General features: G+C 33.4%; 1 pseudogene; it reads right to left on the reverse strand.

Annotated features, from left to right (window-relative positions):
- Positions 1-267: 267 nt before the first annotated feature.
- Positions 268-356, reverse strand: LOC122492554 (annotated as a pseudogene).
- Positions 357-14,492: the final 14,136 nt, after the last annotated feature.

Genomic DNA, 14,492 nt, shown 5'->3' on the forward strand with positions numbered 1-14,492 from the left:
AATAATTTAATCTCTCTGAGCCTCAGTTAATCCATTGAGTTTATCCACTGTAATATGAAAATAATAACATAATTTTCCTCAGAGGCTTTTCATGATGATTAAATAAGTTAATATATAAGGTGCTTAGAACAAGGAAGAAAATATGCAAGTTTTAGCTATTATTACCTCTTCTCTCTACCTCATTTATATTCTCTGTAATGACTTTTATTCTCTAATTTTCTGTATTCAACTTATTTCTCCAAATATCTTAATACTAATAACTGATTTTAGTAGTCTGTATCCTAATACCAACACTTTCAAATTTATGTAATGATTTTATACTACACTTGATCTTAGCCAAAAGGCCGAGAAGCGATTGTAATGATTTTATTACTATTTTGTTGTTGTTCATAACTACGAGGGCAATGTGCATTTTTTCTATCTTCTTGTAATTTTAACCTCTTGTTGCTTGTTCTGTTTAAGTTATTTATAAAAAGAGGGGCGCCTGGGTGGCTCAGTCGGTTAAGCATCCAACTTCAGCTCAGGTCATGATCTCGTGGCCATGAGTTCAAGCCCCACGTCAGGCTCTGTACTGACAGCTCAGAGCCTGGAGCCTGTTTGGGATTCTGTGTCTCCCTCTCTCTCTGACCCTACCCCGTTCATGCTCTGTCTCTCTCTCAAAAATAAATAAGTGTTAAAAAAATAAATTATTTATAAAGCAAGCTTTTTTTTAGGTAATTCATTTTAGATTGTTGAAAAAATTTGACTAAAATATATACATTTGACTTATATGTATATTTAACTTGTATCTGTGGAGCCTGAAATTCACAAATCATCTGTAATTTTAAATGTTTCTCTTTTAATGTGTGTGTCTACTCACAGCTACCTATGTATTCAGATTTGATTTGGGGCATTTCAATTTCTTTTAGTTTCAACTGTTTTTGTTTGTGTGTTTGTTCAATAATTGATGACAGATGAACATAGGTCACTGAGCCATTACCTGAAGGTGGAAAAACAAGTACTTTATATTGTAACTCTTCTGATTCAGATATGGTTTGCTGTTGAAAGGAAACAGATAACCTGGACAAAAGTTTGAGGTGGTTCATTTTTATGCCTCTCAACTCACAGGGTTTTTGTATGCTACTTAGGAATTAATTTTTTTTTTAGAGAGAGAGAGGGATACTGTGTGTGAGGGAGATGGGACACAGGGAGAATCTTAAGAGAAAATCTGAAGCAAGTTCCACACACTGCACAGAGCCCAATGGGGGGCTCGATCCCACCACATTGGGATCACGACTGACCTGAAATCAAGTGTTGACCACTCAAACAACTGAGCTATCCAGGCACCCAGTAATTAGGAATTTTTAAAATCAAATCCAGGTGACGCTGGGTAGCAGCCTTCAAATAAGGCCATTTTTAGACTTCTGTTCTTCTTAATGACTCACTTCCAGTAAAGCTTTCTTTAAGGAGCTTTAGGTCTTGGGATGAATATAGCCCTTGGATTATGTCTTCAATATCACTCTGTGGTAAGAAACAAGGACACTACAGAAACAAACAAACAAACAAAAAACTAAGTCACAACCCCACAAATCTTACTTATTCTATTTTAAAAATAATTCTCTTACATTACTATTTAAAAAAATGAATAATTCTCTTAGATTACTATTAAAAAAAGACTTTACTCAAGAGAATCCTCCATTCAGGAAATACAGATGGGATGTTTTCCCTTTTTGCATTTTTTTGATCATTTTGAAGGGTTTCAAGTTAAGAGTTGACTAAGCATGTCTTGAATCTATCATATTTTACTGGAAGTTGCTTAAGATATTTTATTGTCTTTTTAAAAACATACCAAACGCAACATTTTTAAATGTAAACAGCACAATAATAAAAGCTTTGATTATTTCTTTTGGATGTTGCACCACAATGATCTCTTTTGTAGATGAAAATAAATGATTGAATTCAGAACTACACTGTTGCCCTGAATTAAGACATAAAGCTATAGCAGGGCACCTGGGTGGCTCAGTCGTTTAAGTGTCCAACCTCAGCTCAAGTCATGATTTCATGGTCTGTGGGTTCAAGCCCCACGTTGGGCTCTGTGCTGACAGCTCAGAGCCTGGAGCCTGCTTTAGACTGTCTGTCTGTCTGTCTGTCTGTCCCTCTCTCTTTCTGCCCCTCCACCACTCTTGCTCTGTCTCTCTCTCTCTCAAGAAAAAATAGATATTTTAAAAAAAGATATATATCTATAGGTATTTATATAACAATTAGATTGGGGTTTATTCTATGATGACTCTGAGTGAATACATCTATATATAATATTATAATAATGTGTGTGTGTGTGTGTGTGTGTATGTAAATGTCAATGTACTTGTATCTCTGGCCCCTGGGAGCAAGATGTGAAATGTTTATTGGTCTTAGCAGAATGGTTTTGAGTACATATTATTTTTACAGTAATTTCATTATCCAGGATTCTTCAGAGAAATAGAACCAATAGGGTGTGTTTGTGTGTGTGTATGCGAACATACACAGAGAAAGAAAGAAAGAAAGAAAGAAAGAAAGAAAGAAAGAAAGAAAGAAAGAAAGAAAGAAAGAAAGAAATGGTCAGAAGGAGTTAACTCATGATTCTAGAGGGTGGCAAGTCCAAAATCTGCAGAGTTGATACCCAGGAGAGCTGACACTTCAGTTTTGGTACAAAGGTCAGTAGACTGGTGACCTAGGACAGCCAGTGTTCCAGTTCGAATCTGAAGGTCATCTGCTGTAGAATCAGATGAAGTCCAAAGGCAGTGTGCTCCAGGAATTCTTTCTTGCTTGGAAGAGTTTTGTTCTATTCACGCACTTAACTGATAGGATGAGCCCTAGCTATATTATTGAAGGAAATCTACTTTACTTAAGTCCATCAATTTAAATGTTAATTTCATCTAAAATTACTCTCACAGAAACACTCCAAATAATATTTTAGGTGGACAAAATATCTCTGGGCACCCACGGCTAGCCAAATGGACACACAAAATTAACCATCACAATTATCTTAGATATTGGAATGAACTGCCAGTTGATGAGAACCTTAATACTATTTACTGGTTGTGTTCTATCATAAATCAATGAGAGAACGTAAGAAATAATAAAATTCGTTTTTTTCCAAAATTGTGTTTATAAAAAATAAAAGCCTAATTGAGGGAATAGAAAAAGTAAAGTCTGTATATAGACATCAGCCAATTTACAAATAGTCCTACTCAAAATTGGCAATTGAAGTCTGCTCATGTGGGAGTAAAATCTATTCTATAAAGAGATTTATATATACATATCTTCAAATAGACATTCATTTAAAACAATTACACATTGCATTTATTGTTCAAGACCAATATATTCTTTATCAAATTCACTGTGTTTGAACCTAACTATTTTCCAATTTTAAAAACATGTGTAAAAAATAAAATTATGTTTTTTTAAAGGCCTGGAGGAAGTTTTTCCTTTATTTTAGAAAACCTCAGCTGCTAACTTTTTTTTTCAGCTAACTTTTGGACAATCTATTTATCTATTCAATTTACAAATGAAATAGTTTCTTTTTTTTCTTTTTCTTTCTTTTCTTTCTTTCTTTCTTTCTTTCTTTCTTTCTTTCTTTCTTTCTTTCTTTTAAATGAACTAGTTTCTAAATATGGCTTTTAACATCAAGAGATACTGGCAAGGAACAGAGGACAATATTAACACACCATGACTGTTATTTCTCTTTACCAAATTAATGGTTGATTAATATATAATTGATTATATAAACTGAGTTGATGTTAAATTGGCATCTAAGCCATCTGAAAAAATGGCAATTTATTTCTAGGCTTTGGTAACAGAAGTATTTGGAGAAGGTCACACAAAGTATCTTTTATTTAGCTCTTCTAAGGTTGATTTTGTTAAGGTTGATTTATTTCATTGAGATATTCAGAGAATGAGGTGTTAATGAAACACTGTGTTTCTTGTCAACTTCCATATAGTGCTTATATGTGCTGAACACTTGTCTCAGTAATTTTTTAAAGCATGTTTAGCTCAGTACTTTTTATATAATAACAATTTTTAATCCTTACAGTAAATCTATGATCTGTAGTAGGTAAATGAGTCATAGAAAGTTAATTACTTCCCCAAGTTCATTGTGGTAGTAGGTGATGGAGACATGATTCAGTAGTTTGACTGCTGAGTCTGTGTTCTTAACCACTCCACTTTACTACTTCTACATCACAAGGCACCCATGAAACATTATTGCTAACAGTTCATATTATATATGAAAGAGTTTGTTTAGTATGGTATAAGATAAAAAGATACAAAAATAAAGATGCCTATATACCGAAAAAGATAAATGCTTATGCATATATAGCAGGGAAATATAAAATAGTACCCCAGAGAGAAACTATTGCATACCATCATGAGATTAGTAAAATCTTAAGATAGTAAAATAACATCAAGTGATAGCAAGGGTGGGATAAAATCATATCATTTATTCACCTTTAACAGGGATTTAAGATAATGCAAATCCCGTGAAAAAACAACTTGGTCTTTCTATTAAAATTAGATATGCATATAACTTCCATATATTCCTTTGACTTCTGACCGAGCCCATGGTATATAACCCAGAGAAATTCTTGCATTTGCTGGAATTATTTTCAATTTTTTCCATCAAATTTCCAATGTAATACATTTCAGGAGGAAGAATTTTTGTCTTCAGGGAGGCTGCCAAAAATACTTCCTGGTGTAATTTCAGGAAGACAGGTCATGGTTTGCCTCCATAGCAGGTACAGGAAAACTGCTAACAGCATTGTTATTTCCTGATGTTGTATTTGGACATTTGACTTGCTTGGTGACAGAGAAGCTTCTGGACCCTTTATCAGGAGATTTTCTCTAGTTCTAGCATATTTTACTTAACACTGACAAAAATGCTGGCTTTCTAAACTCTGCTCACGTTCTTTTAAAATTGTCTTCTTTTAACTTTACGTATGAGACAGACTGTCTACAGCAGCAAAAAAACAGCATGTTCTGAGGAAAAAGGGTGATTTAAAAAAATGCTTGACAGAGAATACCTGATAATGCCAAGCAATATGCTCATTAATGAAACCACTTTATAGACTACTTAAAAAGCAACTTTTGTATAGGAAGTTTAAAGCACTTTGCAGTAACCCTACAGATGTTTGTAGTATTAGTGTGAACTCAGTGACAAAATTTAAATAAGGAATGAAAGGGACGGGTATAATACACACGACAAAGTGGGAAATAAATGTTGCACGTACTGAATTCTAATTTTAATTTACAACAGAAAAACTGTAGTGACACTGGAGCAGAATGGCAGAGCACAGAACTTGGAATCAGAAGATACGCTTTCAGCTTCTGCTTTTATGGCTTGGGCATTTGTGCGCCAAAGCCATAAAATGGTGGCAAACACTTGGTGCAATCACTTATAGTGCATATATAAGCCCAAGTTATTTGAAAATTAGAAGTACTATACGGTTACAAAAGAATTATTGGCCAACTGAGATCATGATTTATATTACAGAGGAGTTTTTGCTTTTGATTCAATTTTTCATATCTTTTCTTTTTCTAGGTATAGATCAGTAGTGGGTCAGATATATGTATTCTCTAATTCATGAACATTTAAAACTTTGATTAAATGTGTGGACACAGCATAGAATTCACTTAATTATGGCATGTGGTATACATAATTCTCATAAGTTCAATCTTTCATAACTTATTTTGAAAAATAAAAAAAATTACAAGATGGATTCATGGATAGTAGAAAGAAGGACAGGTGTGTGATAGAGTAAGCATGTCGATATGTAGGTAGTGAATATGCAGGTGATTATTATACCATTATCTCAACTTTGCTGTATGCTTGAAATTTTTATAATAAAAAGTTGGGGAAAAAGGAATATGTGGCTCTTGTGAAAGTTAAAATTGCCTTTGTTTTGACTGAAATCCCGAAAGATAGCTTGCTAACAGAATGGATAAAAGAACAGGTTGCTGATGTGGAGTGAACTTCCTTTCAGGGAGCAGGAGAAAATAATACAAATTAATGTATGTCTTTAATTTTGCTGATTGCTTGGAAAAGCTTGCAGACATTCTAAACTTTCCTTAGATGTGTATTTGAGTACAAAAATTTTAAACAGGGTAAGTCTAGAGGAAGGCCTTATAAACTTAACGTAATGTGGAGGAATTATTTGATGCAGAATTTCTGACTCCATTTAAAGTCTGCAATTAATTAATCAATCAACCCACATGCTATCTATTTTAAATATTCTATGCCTACTTAAAAGATGCTCACATTTTATGTTGTCATTTACTGCCTTCTAAATCATTCTTGCAATAGGCACTTTGATTGTACCATAAAATTACTAGAAGGCTCAACTTACATTTTGCTTAAAATCATAAGTACAATTACTTATCTCAAAAGCAATTAACAAATAAATAATCAAAATAAACCTTAAACAAAAAATCTAAATAAGAAAGGAGATGAAAAGGAAGGGGAAAAAAGCAAAAAGGGAGGGAAAGAAAGAAGATGGTAGGAAGAGAAATATGAGATTCTCCTTAGAATAAAAATGAAATAGCAAACCAGTAATGTTTAGATGGCTGGACAATTTAACACTTTTATTTTGGGTTCATTTCACTTGAACTTACATTCCAATTTAAGGCTCAAATTCTGTATTGAGGATCTTTATATTTTCTTAACTCTCTCCCCCCATTTCCCCTCAAGATATTTTTATAAGTTGGGGTGCCTGGGTGTCATTCAGATAAGCATCTGACTTCTGCTCAGATCATGATCTCGCAGTTCGTGGGTTCAAGCCCCATATGGGGCTCTGTGCTGACAGCTCAGAGTCTGGAGCCTGCTTCAGATTCTGTCTCCCTCTCTCTCTGCCCCAACCCTGCTAGCACTTTGTCTGTCTCTCTCTCTCTAAATTAAATAAACATTAAATTAAAAAAATTTTAGGGGCACCTTGGTGGCTCAGCCAGTTGAGCGTCCAACTTCAGCTCAGGTCATGATCTTGGAGTTGACGAGTTTGAGCCCCGCATGGGGTTCCTTGCTGACAGCTCAGAGCCTGGGCCTGCTTTGGATTCTGTGTCTCACTAGCTCTCTGCCCCTCCCCCTGCTCATGCTCTGTGTCTCAAAAATAAATAAAAAACATCAATTTTTTTAATTTAATAAAAAAATAAAATACTTTTTTAAGTTGATTTTTGGATATCACACAAAATGTACGTATTCTACTGCAGTGGGTCAAGGCACCTGGCTTTATCTTTTCTAAGTGATTCTTTTATATCTCAGGTCATTCTCAAACATTTACTTATGACACTTGATCTCATTTTGTTAACTTGTATCCTGACTTTTGAAGTATTCATGATTGTTGTTTCTGCCCTCTTGGCCCACTCAGGCTTAGTCCTTCATCCTGTCCTTCCGGTTCAGCCCTGTTAAGGTTGCCTAGGCCCACCTCCTTTATAATAGTGCAGATTCTCTGAAACCCATGAGGCAAGTGCCTCATCCCGTCCATGGCTTCAGCAGTTGACTCCATAATTATTGTTACAGAATCACCTCACTTCACACCAAAGCAACACTATGGCAGGTGCACACTTTTTCAATTGTCACCTTTTACATATGACTATGATACCGTTCTCATGTTACAAAAGGACTCCATTCTGTATGAAACACTCTGTGATATTGTTTCTTCCAGAATCCAAAATGAGAAGGCCACATGCCCATCTGCTTTTAGCTTTCCTCTCTTCCTGAGGTGTCCATCTTTTCAGTAATTCCCACTTTCTTTTTGGACCAAAGTGCAGAAATGGAAAACGATGAAAGTCTGGTTTTCTGATACAGTTTTGTTTTTAATCATCCAAAGCCCTCTCTACATCCCTCACCAGCATGAATCCTTTTTTTTTCCTTTTGTTTCTAAGCAGAATCCACACACCTCTGTGGAGTAATGGGGTATCAAGGTCTTGTTTTAAGGGTGAGAAGATTGTAATGATTGAAAAATCAATGAAGGAAATATATCCAGGAATTTCACAAAAAAATTAACACTACAACTAAATTATTTATCCTGTATGTCATGATTTATAAAAATAAAAACAATTTATAGAGGACAAAACTATTATGTGCCAATCTTATCTTTTTTCTTCATATTTGTATCAAAATAATGTAGAATACATTAATGTACAATAATGTAGAATAAGTCAATTTTATCAATAAATATATTAAAAAACCAAAACTATTAATTCAAAATTCAAGAACTCAACATATTATTTATACTGTGCTGACAAACTCTAAAGTAAAATCTGTGAATTCCAGTATATGGTCATTGCTTTCTTATCAATGAATATGTTGTCCTTTCCATTGGAAATATCAATTTACCTAAGTTGCTTGTGCACCTGCTCTCTGATTCAATGATTACATTGCTAGAGATATACCCAAGGAAAATGGGTACATGAATTGATTAAAAAAAAAGATGACACCATATGATTTCACATATATGTGTAATTTAAGAGAGCAAACAAATAAGCAAAGAAATAGAGAGAGCGAGAGAGAATGGCAAACCAAAAAATAGACTCTTAACTATAGAGAACTGATGGTTACCAGAGGGCAGGTGACTGGGGGATATGGGTGAAATAGGTGATAGGGATTAAAGAGTACACTTATCATGATAAGCACTGAGTAATGTATAGAACTGTTGAATCACTATATTGTATACCTGAAACTAATATCACATCGCATATTAACTATGAATGTTAGAATTAAAATAAAACTTAAGAAAATAATTTTAAAAAGATATGTACACAAATTTTCCTATTAGCTTCATTCCCAATGGCCCCAAACTGGAAGTAAACCAAATGCAAATGAGTGATAAGAATGTGGCATATGCACATTCACAAATATTATGTTTAGCGAAAGAAAAAATGTACATGCTGTGTAATTCCATTTGTATGAAGTTCAAAACATGGATAAAGCTAGTAAGTGGTCATAGGAGACAGAAAATGTGTTATTTCTGATATGTCAAGGAAGGTCACTAACAAGCCTTTCAGGGGTGCTAGGCATGTTCCATAGTTTGATAGTTCTATAGTTTGGTAGTTACATGAGTATCTACATACTTCAAAGTAAATACTTACAGCTTACTTAATTTTGTACTTTGAACACTTCACCATGTTGTTATACACCTCCCCTCCAAAAAAGAAAAACATATTTATATATGAAATAGGCTGTAAACTTATGTGTTCTTGTTTTTTTTTCAGGAGGAAAGGTAAGTTATATTTCATACCAAAAAATATTAACTTTTTTCCCTAAAATCTTAGTTATTCGCAGCATAATCATATTAGTATTTGAATTTATTGCTGCCTTCCCTTTCTCTTTAGATGTTATTCATGCCAAGAAGACGGGCATGTGAAACTAAGTGAAACTCATAGTGTTTAGATAAATACTTAACCTTACAACCCATAATAGGAGAGCGTATGGAAATTTCAGGGTCGTTTGGGCTAGTGGATGTATTTTCATGAATGTTGCTCTTTTCATGTTCTAGTTGTGTGAACTGAAGCACCTCTTTTAACCTTGATAGAGTATCCTTTAGTTTCCTCCTCTGTAAAACTAAATACTTTTAATACCTATTGTACAGGGCTGTTTGAGTTAAAAGGAATAATAGATTAAATGATTAAATAATAGATTAAATGCTTAAAGAGCAAACGGTAAAATGCATCACCTAACATGTAGTCAGTTTGTATCTGTTAAATATCACCCCTGCATAATTTCAGACATAAGTGGAGTGATGTGGATAAAGGTGAAAGTGGAAAGATAAATAAGACTCAGCCTCTGTTCTTTGTCCATTTATAATCAGTCACAGTGAAACTAGGACACACAAGCCTAAAGATATATCAAAATAGTTATACAAGGAGTGATACAAAGCAGTAGGGGGATTAAGCGTAGAAGAGTTTCTTTCCTTTGGGGCTCAGGAAAGATCATCTGAGGGACAAATACATTTGAGGCAGGCTTAAATATAATCAATGTTTACAGAGGTACATTATGTAAATGCTATATGTGTAGGAATGCAGAACATGTCTAGGAACCATAGATTTAGCACAAATTTAGCATAAGTAATTAATACATATAGAAAATTGTAGATACAACAATAGAAAGTAAGGTGGAATATATAGGTCACAGGTGTATTGTAAAATAACAGAAGTTCCATATTATGTCAGTGGAAGAAAATAGGTCCATACGTATTTTGTATATGAAGTAACACAAGTGTTATCATTTTCCGTCCTTCACTACAGAATGTATACTGAGGATGTTACTTACAAATACAGTAAAATACTAATAGCAGTACTGACAGTGCATTTAAAAGGATGCAAAACAATTCTTTTTTTTTTTAATTCTTAAGAATATAAGCAATTGGCCCTCTTAGAAATACAAGAAAACACTTGTCTTTCTAAGACAGATTTATTTATTTCTTTATAAGGAATAAACAGTCTCTGGAAAGAATCTGGTGAGAATAAGAGTTGACTGTTCTTCTATAGCCTGAATATTTGTGTCTTCCCAAAATTCCTATGTTAAAACCTAACCACTAGTGAGATGGTATCTGGAAGTGGTGCCTTTGGAAAATCATTTGGTCACAAAAGTAGATCCCTCATAAATGGCATTAGTACACTTATGAAAAAAAAAAACACAGAGAGCTCCCTTGTCCCTTCTGCCATGTGATGCATGCCATGAGGACACAGCAGAAGAGAGCTGTCTATGAATCAAGAAATGGACTCTCACCAGACACCAGTTCTGCTAGAGCCTTGATCATGGACTTTCCAGCCTCCAGAACTGTGGGAAATAAACGTCTGTTGCTTAAGCCATCCAATCTGTGGTATTTTTGTTATAGTAGCCCAAAGGAAGTAAAACAACTGCTAAAATGGGGAGAGACTTACTACCTGGATTTTCTTTTAGACCCAGGTGAATAGGATTCTCCAATTTCTAGGGAGATCTTATTTAGCAAGGAGACTATGGAGCCAAAGACTTTAAGACTCATATATTGACATAGATAGGACTACACTTCTTCTGGAGTCTCTAAGATAATAACAGCCTAGCTCTGAAGCTAAGATCTCTCTGTGTTCTGTTATTGGCCTTGTTCCCTCTTGCCTTAGGTTCTACCCTAGTATCATTCTCTCTTCTCTTCCACTCACCCTTCCCACCCTCTCCACACGCACACTCACACACAAACACATGCATACATATTTTGGCATTTTGATGCTAAAACTGTCATTTGCTATTTGCTCAATATATCTAAAAATATAGTTTAGAATCAGAAGTTAAATTTAACTTATTTCTTTAAAGTCAACATTCTGCCTATTGGAAGACTGCAATTGCTTTCCTCCAAGTTAGAAATATTCTTTTAAAACAATGGTTTATTGAAGAATTACTATAAATGCTCAACATTAGAAATATGAAGAGTGCTGCTGCAATTCAACTGTTTGTGAACAATCCTGATGAGCATTTATCAGTCTGATCTAAAAGCTATTCCAGCAATTCATTCCTTTTCTTACACAGATACTGAAAAGATATTACAGACATCTTGAAAACTAGTGATTTGAAATACCTTACTAACATGGAAACAGTTAATGCTAAGAAAAATAATCATGAATATTTGACAATAATGATGACTATGTTTTTGATTTTTCTTTATGTTACCTTTATCTAGACTAAATCTCCATAAGTGGATCTAAGTTTTGTGAGCATTGAAGCCTATTAAATCATGGAACCCTCCACAAGAATATAAAATTATAAACACAAATTTAGGTACAGGGCTTTGGAATGACCAGTACAAGTGAAAGATTTTGCATCCTAGGTTTTGTTAGATTCAGGGCCAAATCATCCCAACACATCACCTAAAATAGGAGCAACCCATTTCCGAGTACACACAAAATTGTGCTAATGTTTTCTTAGATTTCCTCTGATAAAAAATTTATGAGGAACTGTAAAATAATAATACATCCTCTTTTTTTTTGATAGAGGTCACCTGATAACAAGGAATTTGAATCAAATATTTTTAAGGTGAAACAGTGTTTATTCAATGGGTATCTAGCCTTACACACATCAGTGTTCTTATCTTAAATTTCTTTTTAAGAGATGCCTATTCTACATATTTCAATAAACAATACATTTCATTTTTATTTATTATTCTTAGTTGTATGTGACCTCTACTTGTTATCATTTTTGTTTTGTTCTCTTTTAATATACATTAAAATTTATATTATATATTCCATTTTATATTTTGTTTCTCTCTTAACACATAGCATATTCTGTTTATTTGACCAATTTCCTGAACATATGAACTCTTGAACTCATATAAAAACAAGACTCCTAGGACTACTATCTGGCTTCACTACATGAATCTGAGACAAAACAAAACAAAACAAAAACAAAAACAAAAACAAAAACAAAAACAAATGAACAAACAAAAAACACCACCACCACCAACAACAACAACAAAAACCAACTTACTCACTTCTAGTTGGTTTTTAAATTTTGTCCATTTCTTCTACACCAGAAATGTCTTCATTCTTTGTCTGATCATTACATCAAATCAACCCTAGGCAAAAGCTTTTTCTGAATTGAAACTGAATTGAGTTCTTCTACTTCTCTGTATTTCAATGCTTCATTCAAAATTGTACTGAAGAGAGGATTTAGGCAGCTTCCTTAGCTTGTATCTTCTTATCGACAGTTTTTCATTTTCCTCTCAGTTAACCCAACCATTATTCTAAAGATATTAAAAACATAGATAGTTCCTCACTGACAAGCCACCAAGGAACCATACTGAGCTCATTCATGAATACTACTGAATTCTCACTGAAATAAAAATAACTATTGCAACAAAAATAATCAACAGAGTTCATAAATATGTGTCTTGAGACTGAACTGATAGTCCACATGATCTGCATTATTTAAAATTTACATATATTTATAAATACATAAAAGTAGAGGTATGAAAATCTTGGTAAGAACTGAGACCTTGGTATATATTGGCCAAATCTCCTGCTAGTATAAAATATTTGGCAAAGTTGGGTCCATTTACTCTAAATAATGTAAAATGACATTTAAAAATTATTTTAAAATGGATGTGGTATTTTGTATTTAAAAAATCCTGAACAATATCACTACCTGTGCAAAAAGAGCAACATTTAATAAAGGTTAAACAGCTTTCTTTGGCAAATGGCAAATTACATTGATCTCATTTCAATTTAATTTAATGTAATTCAATGAGTATAATTAAGCATTATTTATTTCACTGAACTGCATGATAGAAAATTCGTATAATGCAGATTCTCTATCATCAAGAAGACTGTATATTTTGAGGACATAGCTTATATAAATCAAAAATAAAACAGAATTTTAAATAATATTTAACAGATGCTTGAGAAGTACACTTTTTTTTAATCATTTGCTACATAATGTGTAAGAACACTGCAAGCTAAAAATGAGAATCATCGCTCAAAATCACCAATGTGACAAGATTTTTTTGTGTGTGTGACAAGATTTCTAAATATCTGTGTTAAATACTAAAATCATATCTAATACTGAAACAGATTTTGGATTCATACACATAGCTCACTAACTTTATTATTTCATTTTAATTGAGACACAATTGACATATATAACATTGCATGAGTTTAAGGTATACAACATGTTGATTTGATACATGTTCGTATTACAATACGATTACCAGGGTAGCTTTAGCTAAAACCTCCATCCTGTCATTTAATTATTTCTTTGTTGTGATGAGGTTCAGATGTAGTCTCAAAAACTTTGAAGTATATAATATAGCATTGTTAACTATAATCGCAATGCTGTGCATTAGATCCCCAGAACTTTTTCATATTTTAATGGGGAATTTGTACCCATTGATCAACTTCCCCACAATTCTTCTATTCTCAAGCCCCCAGTAACTACCATTCTACTGTTTCTACAAGTGCATTTTTTTTTAGACTCCACATACAAATGATATCATATACTGTTTGCCTTTCTCTCACAGAATTATCTCATTTAGCATAATGCCTTTAAGGTCCATTCATATTGTCAAATAGGCAAGATTTCCTTCTTGCTCCCGGTAATCCATGCAACTACTTTACACTTTTGATTAGAGAAATCGAACAATTTATAATTATGATATGCGAGAATTTACCACTGTCATTTTGTTCATTGCTTTCTGACTGTTTTGTAGTTCCACCGTTCTTCTTTTCCTCTTTTGTTGCCTATCTTTGTAGGCTGATTTTCATCGCTGGTACATTATGATTCCTTTCTCTTCATTATTTGTGAATTTATAAAGGTTCTTTCTTTGCAGTTATATAAGGTTTACACAAACAATGTTGTAGATTTAACAGTCCATTTTATGCTGAAAGCAATTTAACTTCAAGCTTATACAGAAATTACCCTCCCTCTTCCCATTTATGTTTTTAACGTCACAAGTTACCTCTTTTTTATATTGTGTATTCATTGACAAATTATAGCAGATATAGTTATTTTTAATAGTATT

This window comes from Prionailurus bengalensis, chromosome C2 (assembly GCF_016509475.1).
Source record: "Prionailurus bengalensis isolate Pbe53 chromosome C2, Fcat_Pben_1.1_paternal_pri, whole genome shotgun sequence".
Taxonomy (NCBI): Eukaryota; Metazoa; Chordata; class Mammalia; order Carnivora; family Felidae; genus Prionailurus; species Prionailurus bengalensis.